Source organism: Panthera uncia (assembly GCF_023721935.1).
Source record: "Panthera uncia isolate 11264 chromosome C1 unlocalized genomic scaffold, Puncia_PCG_1.0 HiC_scaffold_4, whole genome shotgun sequence".
Classification (NCBI taxonomy): domain Eukaryota; kingdom Metazoa; phylum Chordata; class Mammalia; order Carnivora; family Felidae; genus Panthera; species Panthera uncia.
Window position 1 is genome coordinate 55,697,159 of NW_026057585.1, and position 17,932 is coordinate 55,715,090.

General features: G+C 39.1%; 1 protein-coding gene across 11 annotated transcripts in view; it reads right to left on the bottom strand.

Annotated features, from left to right (window-relative positions):
• The window catches only part of NFIA (nuclear factor I A), a 373,386-nt gene that overhangs the window by 249,011 nt on the left and 106,443 nt on the right, over window positions 1-17,932 (bottom strand). The window contains exons 6-7 of one of the 11 annotated variants that reach the window (XR_007455027.1): window positions 8,073-8,156; window positions 6,451-7,022 (exon numbers count right to left, since the gene is read on the bottom strand). The exons of 8 other annotated variants lie outside the window; for them this stretch is intronic. The gene's annotated coding sequence lies outside the window, so the exon portion shown is untranslated. Of the gene's footprint in view, window positions 1-6,450; window positions 7,023-8,072; window positions 8,157-9,595; window positions 9,743-17,932 lie in introns of those variants that run through there. 2 more of the 11 variants (XR_007455026.1, XR_007455025.1) reach the window with 2 other exon arrangements.

The following is a 17,932-nucleotide window of genomic DNA, read 5'->3' on the forward strand; positions in this document are numbered from 1 at the left end:
CTCCTTCTGCACGTCCAGGCTGTCAACTGAACCCTAAATGTCCTAGGAGTACCCAGGTTGCTTTTTAATGACAGTTACCAGGTTGGGAAGGGAGTCACATGTGAGTGGAATTAGTCAAATTTTCTAGGATAATATCATAAAGTCGAAAAGGGAAAGGACAGGACAGGAAAACATGTACATCACAGCTATACAGTTTTAAATTGCCTCGTGCTCTTGTTTTTAAATTTAAAAATCATGGGGAAAGAACAAATAGGGATATATGTGAAATGAGTCTGTTGCTCACCACTCAGGAATAATTAATTCCCCAGTGAGTGTCTACTTAAATCTGAGAAAAAATAAAATGGCCAAAGAAAAACACCGGTTGTTCCTCAAACCAATTCACTAAGTTTCACTTTGAAATCTTACAAATTGTACAAAATTTGGAAGGTCTTCTTATCCAGCTTCTCAAGCCATCTCAGCCTCAAAATCTCTGAACCACTTCACCAGAACCACTGCCTCCCAGACACGGAGTCCCCAGCTTCTCAACAAGCCACGTTAGACTCCTTCGTTTATTACAATGACCTTCTTCGTACTGATCTGATTTCGGTCTGCCTCTAACTCCCTGGCATTAATCCTAGATATGTACCTGCAACTATCAGAAGTCACTTATTCTTTGATATGACAGCTCTTCAAAACAACAGGGATGTTGGTCTCAATGCAAAGGTTTGCAAACTACAATGCAATGGTGTGTGTGTGTGTGTGTGTGTGTGTGTGTGTGTTTCCATGGGGTGTGTTTGGGAGTATAAAGACAAGCAGAAAATAATAGTTCGGAAAGACAAATCAGAGAAGAAGAGCTCTGTGACTACCTTCGTTCTTTTCAAAAGTTAGTACCTAATGAATTCATATTTATCTAGAACACACCTTGCATCTTTAAAATGCTTTCTGGTAACATCCAAAGTAGGAGAGATTCCATCTGGTCAAAGGATGCACAGCAAAGGAGGAAATATGTATCTCTGAGGTCACACTAACAAATATGATCAAAACTGGGGAAAGACAATTTTCAGATTGACTTCTAATCATGATTATGATTGGAAGAGATAACATGCCAGTCACTGGGTTCATAAAGCTCGCAGAAGCCCAACCAGTCTTCTGTCCTGTCAACACAGTGAAATTGGGCTAATCAGAAGTCTTGCTAGCTGCCAAGGTAGTATCTATGCCTTTTCTTCCTAGTAATGGTTGATATGAAACCTTGAAAACTTCTCAGCAAGAAACTATGTGTCCAGTCAGACAAGATTTTCTATGTTGATAAAAAGACTGGTTTCAAATGAATATAAAATATTGAAAAATAAAACACTTTCACCCATGAAAACTTACATATAAATGGGGGCTCCTGGGTGGCTCAGTCGGTTAAGTATCTGACTTCGGCACAGGTCATGATCTTGTGGTTTGTGAGTTGGAGCCCTGCGTCAGGCTCTGTGCTGACAGATTGGAGCCTGGAGCCGGCTTTGGATTCTGTTATTCCCTCTCTCTCTGCCCCTTCCTGACTCATTCTCTCTCTCTCTCTCTCTCTCTCTCTGTCTCTGTCTCTGTCTCTCTCTCTCCCCCCCTCTCTCCCCCAATAATAAACATTAAAAACAAATTTTAAGTTACAAATAAATGAATTTTGTGTCTACAAAATCCTGCAAAATAGAGTAAAACCTTACTGTAGGACATTTGTTGAATATTGTAAAACTAAGAATTGATGTAAAATATTGAGACCTATGTCCACAGTGACATAAACACCACAGTGAACTGCGGTTCTCAGTTCTTTCTGCAAACGTCTTGGTCCCATCTCTTCTGATAAGTGAGGGTGTGAGCTGTGCCAGTCTCATGACCTCCCAACCTTCAACTTTCACATTTTAATATTTTTTAATGTTTTATTTATTTATTTTGAGGGGGGCGGGTAAGGGGGGGCAGAGAGAGAGGGCGAGAGAGAATTCCAAGCAGGCTCATGAACCGTGAGAGTATGACCTGAACTGAAATCAAGAGTCACACGCTTAGCTGGCTAAGCCACCAGGTGCCTCCAACGTTCACATTTTTAAAATGAAGAATCCAGGGGCTAGATCACTCCAGGGACTGTAAGTTTGAATGATTCTAAAACTTTCTGTATTTTGATATCATCATTACAATACCTATGAGAAAGCCTCATTTCTGAGAGCTAGCATTTCAGAAAATCTGTTAAATGAACTTTGAGAAAAATTGCAATGCTATGTATCATTTAGGCTAAGGCTTTCTAAAAGTCTTAGGCAACTTAGCATAGTATCAAGAATACCAAAAAATAAATAAATAAAAATAGAAGGGTACAGACTCAGAGTTGAAGACTAGCCAGGTTCAAATCCAGCTATACAACTTACGTACTAGCAGCATGACCCGGAGTAAATTGATTCACCTCTTGTGTTTCAGTTTCCTCATCTGTCGAAGGGGGAAAATAATGGCATGGCTTCATAGGGTAGCCACTGAGGGCACACCTGAGTCGACAGCAAAATAAACTTATAATTGGCAATGGGCTTTAAAGCAACGATGTGTCGTAGCACCAAGAAAATTATGTTTGAGCTAGGAGAATGCAACCTCAGTGCCTACAAGAGTGGGGATGGGGAGACTAGTTGCTGAGTGAATGAATGAGCACGTTCTGAGAGAAAACAGCTCTACCTAAGTGTTTGCAGGATCCTCCTGCACAGGCCAGAGGAATGCTCGCACAGCAACAGAACCGCAGGCTGCTGCTGTCTACAACTCACCGGCCCTGGGAGGTAAGAACAGCAGCTAAGTTTGTTCTACTAAGTGAAGCCCAGTATCCAATGTCCACACAGCTTCATTATCTTCAGTAACTGCATCAACCCGAGGGGTCCATACGGTGGGCCAAGGCAGATATGGTACCGACAAACATCCACAACTAGAAATTCAACCAAACATCAGTGCATGTCTGCTTCTTTGTCTTTATAAGAAATGAAGATAGAGACAAATAAAAGGAAACTCCCTTCACAAGCCATCTAGGATTACACGGTAAAGGCACTTTAAAAAAAAAAAAAAAAAGGGTGGTCCTCCTGCTGTGCCTGATCTCAGGGTCTACCCTTTAAGGGTGCCTTACATGCATGTTCTAAATCCAAATGGATGTACGGGTCAGACTGACCATAGAAGTTCTGTGGCCCAGGACAACCTCTGAAGATTGAGGTCTGAATCAGCTCAAGCCTGAATAACTTGGACTCCATCAGCTAACCAGCTTCAGCTCACTCATCACAACCTAAGTTTAACTCTGATCCTTTGAGCCTGTGCTCACATAGATAAAAATCTGAAGACAGTAAACAAATCAGAGGTTTCTTCTAGACTAGATCCACTTTGAGGGGGGCCGGAGGGAAAGTGGAGGTCACTTTGATGAGACCTGTCTGAAGAAAGGCCCTTGTTCATAAATTGCTAGGTAGCTGGTGGGGAAAACAAAATCCTTTAGAATTTATGGAAGGGGGGCATTCATAGGAACATCTGCAAAGAAACAACTTCTTTGGTCAAAAATGAGTATTCACAGGCACCAGCAAATGCACACACCTTAAAATCTACCCTGAGACATGAGGTCAAACAGTCCCATTGGAGACTGGCAACTGGCCATGATCCTGGAGATGTACAGATTTCCCTAAACGTATCCTCACCACTTTATGGTCTGGCTCCTACTGAAATAGATTACTCTCATTTTTCCCCTTTCAGTCCAAACAATAGTTATTGAGTATCCACCACTACAGAGCTGTCACATGCGCTAAGAAAACAGATCCAGTGTGGAAGACCAACTCTCATTCATTTAAATACGAATGCAAACCAGACTAAACTACCATATGGCAACCTAAGGCATGTGCAGTAGGTAAAAGGATAAGGAAGAAGGATAATCATGGGGCATCTGGGTGGCTCAGTCGGTTAAGTGCCTGACTTCGGCTCGGGTCACGATCTCACTGTGAGTTCGAGCCCCGCATCAGGTTCTGTACTGACAGCTCAGAGCCTGGAGCCTGCTTTGGATTCTGTGTCTCCCTTTCTCTCTGTCCTTTCCCTGCTCATACTGTCTCTCTCTGCCTCTCAAAAAATAAATAAATGCTAAAACTTTGTTTTGTTTTTTTTTTTTTTAAAGAAGGCTAATCATGGGAGGCTGGGCAGAAGAAGAAACATGTATTCCCTGCCTTATTCCACAAAAGGTTGGAGGCAGCTTGAAGGCTGAGCAGGATTTCTACAGGCAGAGGAAGAACTGAGCATTCCAGACACTGAACAGGCAGAGAAAAAAGGGGAGAGGGACAAGTCAGGTATAAATGATAGACCTGTTTTGTAAACAAAGGAGGGTGGTGAGCGGTCTCATGTAACTTCATGCTTTAATTTTGACATGTACACTTGAGCATTTGAAGTGTTAGCATTTACACTGTCTCCCTATTAATAATATTACTGATAAGTTCAAAGTATTTCTGAACTCATTCCAGTAGAAAATTCCCCTGCCTACAATGTCTTTTCTACCACTTGACTCCTTCATTTAGACAAGGCAGGCTTTAACATGTGGCTCATGGAGAAAAGTGAAACCATAGGCACCAATGGATCTCAGAATAAAAAACACATTTTGAAATAAAATAAAGGTTAAGCTCTCATACCAACAGACCTTGCTAGATCAGCAAAAATGTAGGTGTTACAGGAAATCGCTATATTGTGTAATCCCCATTTCACTCTCCACAAAATTGCACTATAATTCAAAATAAGTGAAGCAACAATTGGATGGATGACCAGTTTTTGTTGTTTACATAGTTTAATGCACAAATGTGCAGTTTCCATGACTTTCAGAATGACGTGATTTACATGAGGCTTTAACAATAAATAAACTTGAAGTGCTGTATATAGTTAGCATATGGTGGAATTTTTAAGCAAAACTTTTTCTTCCATTCCCTGCAAGACATTTAAAATATTCTCCCCTATTGAGGGTTTCTTTTTCCCTTTGGCCTTTAATTTACACCCTGCTAATTTTCCTGTGCAAATATAAAAATTTTGTTTTATAAATAAAATTTAAGTGTGGAAAACAAACAAAACAAAACATATTCTTTACACATTAATGCCACAATAATCGGTAACAACTGCACATAGACTATAGATATTTATAACTTTGCCATTCTAAAAGTTAGTCATGGATACCACAAATACTTATATTACTATGTAATAATTTATGGCATTTCCATAGACCTGGTATATGTCATCCTTCTTTAACCACCTGGCATGCCAAAATACCTAGAAAAGATTAACAGAATTACTTGCAATAAATCCCAAAAACATACCTTCCGAGGAACAGACACAAATGCTTAAACAATGAAGCATTCTATTGTCGGTTTTTAAAAAAACCCTTCCATAGAAATCTTATATGAACGTGATTTCCTGGAGTCTTACTGAACATATTTTGACCAAGGTTAAGGTTGTGTCTTTTTTTTTTTTAATATTTATTTATTTTTGAGAGAGAGAAATAGAGCATGAGCGGGGGAGGGGCAGAGAGAGAGAATGGGAGACACAGAATCTGAATCAGACTCTAGGCTCTGAGCTGTCAGCATAGAGCCTGATGCGGGGCTCGAATTCACAAACTGCGAGATCATGACCTGAGCCAAAGTCGGACACTTAACCAACTGAGCCACCCATGTGCTCCAAGATTATATCTTTTATTGCATCCTCCTTTCCCCAGTTTCACATAGTGCTTTCCTTCCTTCTCACCTACTTGAATTTTTATTTAAAAGAACCTTGATAAAGTTAATGACCACAGTTACTATAGGGAGGTAACACTTTAATTCCCTCTTATCAGAACCAGAAAACATGCCTTGACGGCATGTTTTGAATCTCAATTTTGAGATTTCAAATCTCAATCTGAAGTCATCATTGGCATCTACCATTCTGGAGTATCAGGACAGATGATGAGTTTGCAACACTAAAGTCGGGTGTGACGTATCACACGTACAAGATGGGAGTCACATGCACAGCTTGATGTGCACTGACAGACTAAAGAATGCACTGGCATCTGATTTTTAAAGAAGAAAGGAAAGGATTACCTTGCTGTGATAGCTGTTCACCAAAATCATCATTAAGGAATACCAATGTTCAAGTATTTTATGAAATACTCTTAATTCAGAAATTGCCACTGGAGCCTCTTGACAGTTTTTGCTTTGCACTACATTTCTATTCCCACTTGCTACAAATATTTTACCTGAAATACTTTGTGTGGAAACTCATTAAAATTCTCTCGTGAAAGGAGAGTGCAACGCACAACACTACCGCCTTCCCTTTGTCTAATGGCACAGGATCTCTCTCATAAATTCATTCTAATTAAATTACGCTTCTCAAGGTGCTCCCTCTCATGCAATCCTTATGTAATTGTACCTAATATTTTCTCCACAATTGATGTTACATTAAACAGGCTTTTACTACCTGCTATCCTCCTAATGGCCCTCACTCTTTTTCTTTTTTTTTTTTCTTTTTAAAATTTTTTTAGCTCAAAGGAGGCAGGAATTTGACATGACAAATTCTATTTTAAGAGTTTGCCTTGAGCTTTCATCAAGTTCTTTGTAATTTTCTTAATGATACATAATGTACACAAAGGCTCAAACAAATATATCTCTTTGAACACTGGAGAGAGCGCTGCGTTTTAAAGCTCAATGAAAGAAAGAAAACAGGTCAGTTAATGGGTCATTAGCCAGTTTTATCTCAAGGCAGTGATGTTCTAGGTGGGAGGATGTGTGGATTAAAATAAGTATTATGAACCCTACAAAAACTATCCACAATCACTGTATTTTCCACAGATGTAGTAAAGGATATTGATTCTCTCAGCTATCAGGACGTATTTCCTTCCATATGATACTTGGGGTTAAAAAAAAGAAAGCCAAATCTGAGAACGTGTGTGAAATCATAATACATATCTTGGCCTGTGTTGCAGATTCTCATCAGAATTTTCTATTTTTAAGGAAAACGTAGAGGGAGTAGTTGTTTTCTCCTTCACACTCTGCTGTGTTTCAGCAACCCTGCAGAATACATGGGAGTTTTACAAGAAATGAATGGTTTGTGGTTGAAAAGATTATAGATGATAGAATTTCATAACTTTGCTAAGTATGTAAATAACTTGTCTGGAGCCATAAGAGAAGCTACTTAAATGTGTCCCGCCAGTTTCTACTACTGTTACTACCGTTGTTAGAAATATTACTACTAGCATTATATACGTTAGCAACATTTCTGGGCATTTTTTGTTTGTTTGATTTATGTGTTCAGCTTTTCTTCATCACTGTGCCGTTACTGGGCGATGCGTATAAATTTAATTATGTGGTTGTGACAATTCACTGTACTGAGTATGTAAATATTCTAGAGCACTTGTTGAAACCTAAGTGAGTAGATAAGTCTTGTCTACCCAACATGACTGATAGCTGTTTAAGGTTTGTGATGATATTTTTTATTTTGGGTATTCCATACACCATTTCACAGCAGAAACTCCATGTACCCTTGTTGACTGGCAGATCAAATTAAGAGGGTAACTTGTTTTATTTAGTCAGACACTTTTAAAAAAGGTTTATGTTTTCATATGAGAATTTTCAATAGAATGGATTCACTAATCTTCCTGAAAAATAACTTATTTTTCTGTGTCAAGTGTTAAATGTGAAGATTAATTGGAGCTAACATTTGTGGAGTACTGTAATGTTCCAGGAGCAACATTCTGAAGCGTCTTACACAAATAACTCCTACTATTATCCCTCTCATACAGATGAAGAATTTGAGACATAGAGAAGTCATCTGGCTTGCACAAGATTATAATGCTAGTAAAATGGGAGGCTGGGCAGCGTGTGGGTGGCTCAGTCGGTTAAGCATCTAACTTCGGCTCAGGTCATGATCTCACGGTTCACGAGTTCGAGCCCCATGTCGGGCTCTGTGCTGACAGCTCAGGGTGTGGAGCCTGCTTCAGATTCCATGTCTCCCTCTCTCTCTACCCTTCCCCCACTAGTGCTCATGCTCTCTCTCATTCTCTCTCTCTCTCTCTCAAAAATAAATTAAAAACGTTAAAAATAAAAAGAAAATTTCTTAACTGGGAGGCTGGGATCTGGACCAGCAATCAGGCTCCAGAGTCCATACTAATGACCATGCTGTCTCCTTAGGTAGTCAACAGCCTCCTAGATAATAGAAAGAAAACCACTTGTACACCTGTTTCTGTAGATGAGTGGCCTCACCATTAATCACAAGGTAGTAAGTAAATAAATAAATAAATAAATTTTATGGGATGGATTGGATCAGCCATGTAAGCCTGAGCAGTGACATCTTTGGCATGAATGTCCTCCTAGAGATTAATGCTGGAGTTCATCAGAGATTTAAAATAAACCACAGGCACATTTTACCATGAGACAGCAGGATCCCAACCTGGTTGTGGTTGAAAATACCCCTGGCTCATCATCATTGCAAATGGTGGCTAGGAGTTGATAGGAAATAAATCATGTAATTCTAGCTCAACTTGTCAAGCATATCAGCAAAACGTACTAAGATGACACACAAATGCTTATACTTGGAGGTATATGCCTCCTACCTAGGAAACCTGGATTGGAATAAACCAGAAAAAAACTTGCATTTTCTTTCCAGACAGGAAGCAGTATAATCTGTCTCCAAACAGATCTGGGTTCATATCTCATTTCTGTTATATACTAAGTATGTTAATTTGGAAAAGCTTCATAAGCAAGCCATAGTACGTTCATTACGGACATGAGGACCCTAGCAGTCGCGATATAGCAGGGATGGTGTGATAATTAAATGAAGTGACACATACGTAAGTTGATTTGCACTTCCCTTAGCATGTTGTAAATGACCAATAAATGGTAGCTATTAACAGCCGAGATCTCCAACCAGTAGTATGTTTTTCTGCTTTAAACAGAGGGACCTATTTCCATAGAATGTTGCTGTTATTGTTTTCCAGTGGAATTGAATCTAATCCTTTCTTAAAATTTCAAATGTAAACACGCAAAGATAAATATACAATGTACATATAATATATAGACACAGAGAATGGAGAGCGCAAAAGAAATACATGTACTTATCAACACCACACTGTCTAATCCAAAAAGATAAATATTTATCATAATAAACAAGCTTCATGTAAAAATTTTTACACTATGTTTAAGGGATAGTAATATTCACTTTTTTTTTCTTTTGAGATAAGCGAGGTATAGACTGAAGGGTAACCTGTACAACCTACTGGTGACACGGGGACCACATTTCTGGTCTTTAGAATTGTAGTAGAGGCCACCAGCCACATTTGCTCACACTCCTCCTTGTCCCTTAAAATAGAGACTATTCTTACTTCAAAATGGGAGGTGAGCGAATGAGAGAATGCTGGTTTTTTAGTGAGGAAAGGCCGTTCCCCAAACCATGCCTCAGGATGGCAAACATAATACCTCAGAGTGATGCAGGAGGGGGGACAGGCTGGGGTGGGGAGGTCTCTGCCTTTTAAGCAAGCCAGCCAGCAAACACAAATGCATGCAATTTGAAATTTTAATTAGGGTGCCATGTGCTGGTGACATATGGCGACACACTGACAGCTGGGCGTCCAGGTTCAGGAACAGACCTGGGTTCTGAAGTCACAGTTGGCAGCAGCAAAGTTCTCCGCTTGTGCGCTAGGTGCTAGCATGCCTGGAAAGTGCTCTGCCAACATCACCCCCCTAGGCAGCACTGCCTTCCACCGCTTGTAGACGCTGCCTGCCAGGGACCTCTGCTGCAATTCAGAGTGAAGAGCAAATAGAAAGAAATAAAAAGATTAACTCCCCCCCCAACCCCCCCCATGCCTCGTTCACAGTTTTAAGCCAGAAAATGTCCCCAACAGCAGAGCCATTGATTTTTGGTGTGTGTGACTTCTCAGTCTCAGAGACCCTGGGACGTTCACACTAAATCATCCTTGCAGGAAGCACTCTGTGTCTGGGATAGGACACATCAGGGCATGGCGATTAAGAAGTGTGTTACCTGCTCCAAAGTCCAAAGCATTAAGCCCTTTCATAAAACTAAATATGATTTAAAAGTCACATTTACATAGATTAGAAGATGAATCATGTTAGCAAAGTATCAAGATGGAATAAAAACATTTTAAGACAACTTGTTAAGCATTAAAGGTCAAGTTGGCTAACTTTTTTCTTCTACCAGAATTTTTTTTTTCCGTGATGAATTAAATGTTGGTCAGTTTGACCTTTGAAGCTGAACAAGTCGTCTGAAATTGTCTTAAAATGGGTTAATGAATTGCCTTGTGGCTGCTTCTTCCGCTTTTCCTTGCCCACTGTGCTTATGTAGTCCGTTTGAAGTGGGAACAGTCGAAGTCTGCTGTTTCTAGGCAAGTCGAGGACTCACTGGAAGCAGAGTAACAAGACGGTTTCCTAGCTGAACCATATGCAATGTTAAGGGGATCATTCTTTAGATCCTTCTCTACCTACAGACTTCTTCTGGGCTATAAATCTTTGTAAAGACCCAGAGTAAGTAAATGTACATGCCAAATTGTACCATCTACAACTCTGTGGGATCTGAGTTTCTAGCCAATAAGCAATGAAATTCTTCTGGGATATTATAAACATGAGGGCCAAATCCTTATCTCTTCCTTGCATTCCAAATACTGCTATCGAATCAGCCAAATGAATTTAAGGTAGAACTATCATTGAAGTGGAAATTCAAAATTCATCAATTTGATTAAAAGCCAGTAATTTACTGCTTCCTCCTATTCAATTACACACACACACACACACACACACACACACACACACACACAGACTCCTTTCAAGTTTTTGAACAGTGTGACATAGAGGAAATTTCACTTTATATTTTACTATTGGTATTGCGCTTATTATGCAGAGCAATTGATTTACATCACATTTTATTCTTCTTCAACTTAATTTTTGGAAAGCAACAAAACAAGCTGAAGATTAACATCAGCCGTTTCAGGCTTCAGACAACACTGCTGCAAGCTGGAAAATACAGATACTAGAATTTACACCCTCTAGTTGTAAGCCCATTAACTAGTTTGGACAGCAAATATGCATTCTGCATACAGCTACCCTTAAAAAAATAAAGCCTGCTGATAAAACAAACAAAAAAATACTATAGCCTTCTATATATTAGCATGAGCTCTCTGAAATAAAACACCACTGTTCAGTCATATTGCCTGTAAGATTCGCTCTGAGGCAAATATATATTCTCAACTCTAGATCTTTACCAAATCTATCTCAAACTAGATTTAACTGGTTCGAATGAAGATTCCTATAACTTGAGGAAGGGCTCCACAGCCATGACCAAGGAGTTTACTAAGTAGTTAGTACTGGATACTGCCTTGGAGACACAATTTTTTGTCCTACTAAAATCTTCTATAAAATTGATCCAAATTTCTTGTCTAAATCAACGGTTAGGAACTGATTCCCAACCCTAGGTTTTCAATAGCACACTGTAGCTGTAATTTTCTCAAAAGATACCACTAAATTTCACTTAAAACCCACCTCAGCACCTACCTACACACAAAAAGAATAAACACACCCTCAAAGCAAACTCAGTTCTAGTTTTCTTTATAAAATTAAAAACTTAGAAAATTGTGAACTGTAGAGTTTAAAATACACATTCCAATCAAAATTAGTAGACACAGAATCCACATGTAGATAGATAAAGCAAAATCAATCCAAAAAGATCAAGTTTGTGTTACAGAAAAAAATTCATTTACTCTATAAGAAAAACCAGGCTCATTAAAGTACTGTTAAATATAGTATTTTACTCTGCTTTATTTATACATTAATTTTTTTCTGTGAATATAACTAGGTTAATAAAACCTAAAACTGAATTTCTAGTCTCTGAAATATGATAAAGTAACATTTGAAAGAGGTATTTTCTGGGGTGCCTGGGTGACTCAGTAAGTTAAGCATCCAACTCTTGATTTCAGCCCAGGTCATGGTCTCACAGTTCCTGTGTTGGGGTCTGTGCTGAGGGCACAGAGCCTGCTTGGGATTCTCTCTCTCTCTCTCTCTCTCTCTCTCTGCCCCTTCCCAGTGCTCTCTCTCTCTCTCTCTCAAAATTAATAAAAATCAACTTAGAAAACATATTTCTTATGGTTTAAAAAAATCTGCTAATTAAGTGTAAATTTTCACTGCATCTCACAGAATGCCAAATTACAGAACATTTACAAAAGTATCACCTTTAAATAGGTTAAAACTGCCAGAGGATAAAATAATTCATAAATGTGATACAAAAGTAAAATGTTTAATGTTTACAACAGTTTAAATACAGATAATGTGGAGAAGGCCATAAATTGTATTTTTAAATTTCTTAACTTTTGGCGAGAAAATACAACCCAAAATAAGAAAAAGACAAATGTACAGAGGCAAGTATGCAAGAAAGGGGGTAAATGATGGATTAGACCTTGAAATGCAAAGGATCCAAGGAAATGAAAGTTCAGGTGAAAGCCCTTTGGGCTCCCTTTCACATATGAATCACGTATATTGGTAATTTTCTTATGTGGCTAAGATAATAGTAAGTAACAAGGGGAAGATATTCATGATTGCATAAGACTCTGGGATCAGAGTGGTTTTGACAAAGGAATCTGAGTTGACCAAAATTAACATTTGATAAAAAAGAAAAGGGAAATCTATAAATGCATACCTAGAAGCCCAGGAATGTCCCTACTGCAGACTAAATATGAACGAATGGCAAATCTTTCACTATAGGTTCCTAGCTACCATTATCTTCAATGTGACAGAGCAGCATATGTGACAAGCAGTGGTGATAGAAGGAAGCAGAGGTCTACAGAATTGATTTGTCAGAGAGCTACAGAGAAAGAGCCAAGATTTTGAAAAGAGGAAATCAGCAGGAACTTGTTATGGATTCTATGCTGCACTTGCTTTGGTATCTTTGAAACTGAAAGGAGCTCTATATGGTCAGAGTGTCTGGATTTCATCCAGATATACTCATTAGACAGTTTGGGGAACCCCTAGAAAGTAAGAGCTATAAGCAACTTGTCAATAAGAGGCCAGGGATAGGGCATTTTTAATGACACAGAGAAGTGATCAGCATGGTGTAGGAGAGAGGCCACTGAACTCAGACCTGCTTCACCAGCTCCGCTACTAACTACACAGAACCTGAGCACAGTTCTGCTTCACTTTACCAAATAATGGTGGAGCTGAGGCCACCATCACTATGACCTAAGCTCTGCCTTGACTACCTTATTGGGTTTTTGGGAAATTAAAATAAGCTTGCGTAGAAATTATCAAGTGTTCTTTTTTTTTTTTTTTTTAACATTTATTTATTTTTGAGACAGAGAGAGAGAGAGAGCATGAACAGGGGAGGGGCAGAGGAAGACACAGAATCCGAAACAGGCTCCAGGCTCTGAGCTGACAGCACAGAGCCGGATGCGGGGCTTGAACCCACGGACTGCGAGATCATGACCTGAGCCGAAGTCGGACGCTTAACCGACTGAGCCACCCAGGCGCCCCTCAAGTGTTCTTTTTTTAAAATATAGAAATTATTGTTAGGACCGAAAGTTGATGTGAATGAGGGAGGGAGGAGTGTTTCAGCTGCAAAATGGTGGAGACAGTTGAGAGACGATGTGATGCTTGCACTACTAATGTCTTCAGAAACAGAAGGCACTCTCTGTTCACCCAGAAACAAATCTGACAGCCGTCTGAGACACGGTGTCTTTTGGAGGACACATATTTTAAAATCCTAGAACATAATAAAAGGTACTGTCGTACACCGGTGACTTTGGGCCAAGTGTGCTAAGCACTTACTGATTTCACTAAGCCTCCCAGCACTCTTAACGGGGTACGTGCTGTTAGCGCCATTTTAACAGATGGGGGGAAATGACACTGAAAATGTTTAAGGCAAAGTCATCTAGCTAATATGGATTTGAACCCAGGTCTCTGACTGACACTAAATTATCTTGTTAATCAAATTATCAAATGAATTAATTATCAAATCAAATCAATCTTGTTAATCTTAACTACCGCATTATACTAATGCTGTTCCTCTCTGCACAAGCACTTCCCCTGTTTTAATTAAATTCATCAGGCCAATCAGTTAATTGGGTCAAAAGTTAAGTTGATTTTGGATGTATACAGACAAAGTCCTGAATAAAAATGGAAGTATAAAGAGACCTACTCTTAAGAATCTGTACTAGAATCATCAGTCCTAGTGCAGTAGGATGCTTGCCTTTTGGTATTTCCATGAAAGACATTAAAGGGGAAATTTTTAAAGGGAAAGGTGGACAGATGATGAAATAAGTACTTTAACCATCAGAACTTATTTCTGAGATATATGGTTTATAGCCTGTCCAGTACATGTATCACGTTTGTATATCCTCTTTGGTAGAAGCAAAATACAAATGACTTTGGAGGATAATCCTTCATCATCTCTTTTCTACCACATAAACAGAGAAACATTCACAGAATAACACTGAAAAGCTCCTACTGCACTTTTTTTTTCAATAGAGAAAGAATGACTAATTTTGATTTAAAAGGTTTTTTTTAATGTTTATTTATTTTTGAGAGAGACACGGAGTGTGAGCAGGGGAGGGGCAGAGACAGAGGGAGACACAGAATCCGAAGCAGGCTCCAGGCTCTGAGCTGTCAGCACAGAGCCTGACACGGGGCCCGAACTCCTGAACTGTGAGATCATGACCTGAACTGAAGTCGGGCACTTAACCGACTGAGCCACCCAGGCGCCCCGACTAATTCTGACTTGATATTAGAAGCCGTTTATTTGCTATACCTAATTCAGAAACCACTCTATCCTTCTTTGGATGGGGAAAAGAGGGGGTCATGGAGAAGACAGAAAAACACCAGACATAGTAAGTTCAGTTACCACACTATGTAAATCTAAGAGACTTAGCAAAAGTTGGAAATGAGAAAGACTCTTCTCATAGCACTCAGTGATCAAAGGAGAAATACTGGAAGTCACAGAAAAGCTTCTTTTCTTAAGCTTTTCTGCTCCATTTTATACTCAACTATTCTGAGTAACAGAGATTAAAATTTTCATAAACACATGAACATTTTATAAATTGGTCCAAACCAAACACATGGTCACCTGCCAATTTTGCTACGTTTTGCAAGCACACTCAATGATAATAGCCATGTTTTTTTTCCTCATATCAGAGGATTCTGACAGTGCCTACCAGTTGTGAACTCTATATTAGGCTAACCTGGAGATACTTAATAGAAGATTTCAAGAATCTCAGTATAAAAGTTTTCAAGAGTGCGAAACAAATGTTCAAATTCTGAAATCCAGGTTAGGGCCAGGTATGTGGTCAAAAGCCAGGATCCCTGATGAAAGTGGTCAACACCTCCTTGGAATACCAAATGAGATACATTACCATGGATGATTTATGGAATTTCCTCTTTAGATCAGAAATACTTCCAAAACCACCTCCCACTTGGTGCTTTAGCACTTCCAGTAAATGAAGTCAAAAGTGAAAATATACACAAATCCCTCCTTATTTTGACATTTCAAACCTCAATAAAGGCTCGGTTCCACATGGTGGCTTAAAATTAGACAAACTTTAGTAGAATAAAGAAAGAAAAGGAAGTTTTTTGTTGGGTTATTTTTAATACGCTTCAAAGCTTATTCAGTCCTTTTTTGTAAATTTTAAGGCACAGTTTAGAAATAGGAGACAGGTCCCTGCAGGGGCAAATGAAATTCCAAACTCACCAGCTCAAAGTATTATTATTTAGCATCTAAAAGAAAATTAATGGCTTCCTAATGATTTACCAGTATTTGTAACCCAAGGCAGGTCTTGGGTTTGATCAGTGCAATCATCTCCACTTTTTGTCAGGAAGGAGGAGGGAGGGAGAGAGAGAGAAGAAGAGAGAGATGGGAGGAGGGAGGGAGGAGAGATGGGGAAAAGAGGGGAAAGGGAGAAAAATTGATTGACTCATTGATTGATTGATTTGAAAGTCATCAAGAAGGGATTAGAATCCAGAAAGATGCACATCACAACACCCTCACAAAGTTTTCTCAAACAGAGCTACTGTCTACATACTAGAAGCTGATGGAATCAAAAACCTTCAGCACTCTCTCTTGCTAATTGAATTGGTACATGTAATGGGAGGAAGCTGTTTCTCAGAACCAAAATGAGTGGTGCTGGGAAAAGGAGGCCAACAAGGCAGGCTGGGGACAAACAGAATTGGTAGAACAGGCACCCAGATTCTCCAGAAAGCAAATCCTGTTTAGCCCTTATCCATCCAGGTCACGGTGAAGCCTGTATCATAGCAACTTGTGCCTTTAAATACTACTATTCATTTGGTCATTAGTTTCTCTTGGTTCCTTTCATTTGGCCGTATTTTTGATAGCCAAATCCTTAAATGAAAGCAGAGGCTATGAGAATGTTGTCAAATTTCAATAATGCTCAAGGGGGGGAAAAATCGCCAATCTCCTAATGGTTTGGTCTAACATTCTTTCTGGAGTTACCCAGTAACAGATTAATGTAGCTAAGCATTGTAACATTGAGTACTGAGAAAACATGCCTGAAATTTACAAGTAGGCCCCACTCGCTAGTTTAAAAAAAAAAAAAAAAACCCACTTCCCGCATTTTCACTGCCATGTTTCTTTATTTATTTATCTTTAATTTATTGTGGTGTCAAAACCCATGTCTGGTCTTAGAAGAATTTTGGCACAAAGTTGGCTTTTTATAGTACCAGACCATTAAAACTACAAAACCTCAATTAAAAAAGTGCCAGAAGAGTTTGGTGCTCAGTACCAAAAATGATATAAAGCCTGCAGATGGGGAAGGAAAGAAAAGGAGCTACTCTTGCAAGAAATCCAAGTCTAAGTCATGTAACTAAAATCCCTAGTGCTACAGCAACCAAATATAGTCTATGTTTTAAGTATATTATCCAATTCATATTCCTAGGTCCTGATTTTTTCACATATTCTAATCCCAAACTTTATAACTCTCTAAAGGGCAGAAAACCTTTTTGTTTGTTTGTTTTGTTTTATTTGTTTGTTTTGGTCAATGCCCCAAATCCAACCCAATCAGTTACCTCACAGGACGCATAAATGATAAAATTTGCAACAAATCCTGATAGAGGATTAGCTACCATTCTGCCCCTCTTGTTCCCAGCAACTTCGTGTTTGGAGCTGCTCTGCAAGCCTATTAGAGCTGGTCCATAAAGCCAACAGAAATTTGAACAGGAATCAGTGCGATGATCCCATGCCCTGATAAAGCCCAACCCTTATTTAAAAAAAAAAAAAAATCAATGATTAAATGCAAATCATTCTTGTGATGTAATCATAAAAATGAGGTAAGGTATATGTGTCTGTTTTACAAGCACAAGAACTTGGATCTTTAAATTGCAGTTCTGACTGGAGTCCTACTCAGGAAAACAATCTAGCCTCCAGGAATGATTCCACATTCCAGTCCATGCCTAGCTCAATACCAGTAGCACAAGAATAATAAATAGCGCGGGAGGAATAATAGTACCTCACTCAGGGGGTATTGTGAGGATTAAATAAGATAAATGACATGGAGATTTAGAAGACTGCCTGCTTGCCACACAGCAGCATTGGATAAATGTTGGTAGTATTATTAAAATTCAATAGCATTATAATCAGAAACAGCAATATGGGACATTTTCCCTTACCCTACAACTAAATATGAATGAGACGTCCCCCAATCCCAGATACGATCCAAACCCAATCAGTCCATCAGCAAGTGGTTAATGAGTCCTATGAGCCAACATCCCAGCACTCCTGTTAGCCAGCACTCCTCACAGGTAAGAAGACAAGAAGTTGTTTTTAATATAGGCAAATCACTCTGTATAACAAAACACTGCTGGTGAGCTTCCTGATTTAGATACACAGTCCTTATCTGAAAACTGGGAAAGCGACGTGTGGCATATCTTTGAACCACATTTTAGAACCTTCTCTCTGTACCTATACTCTAGTTCTGAAGTCA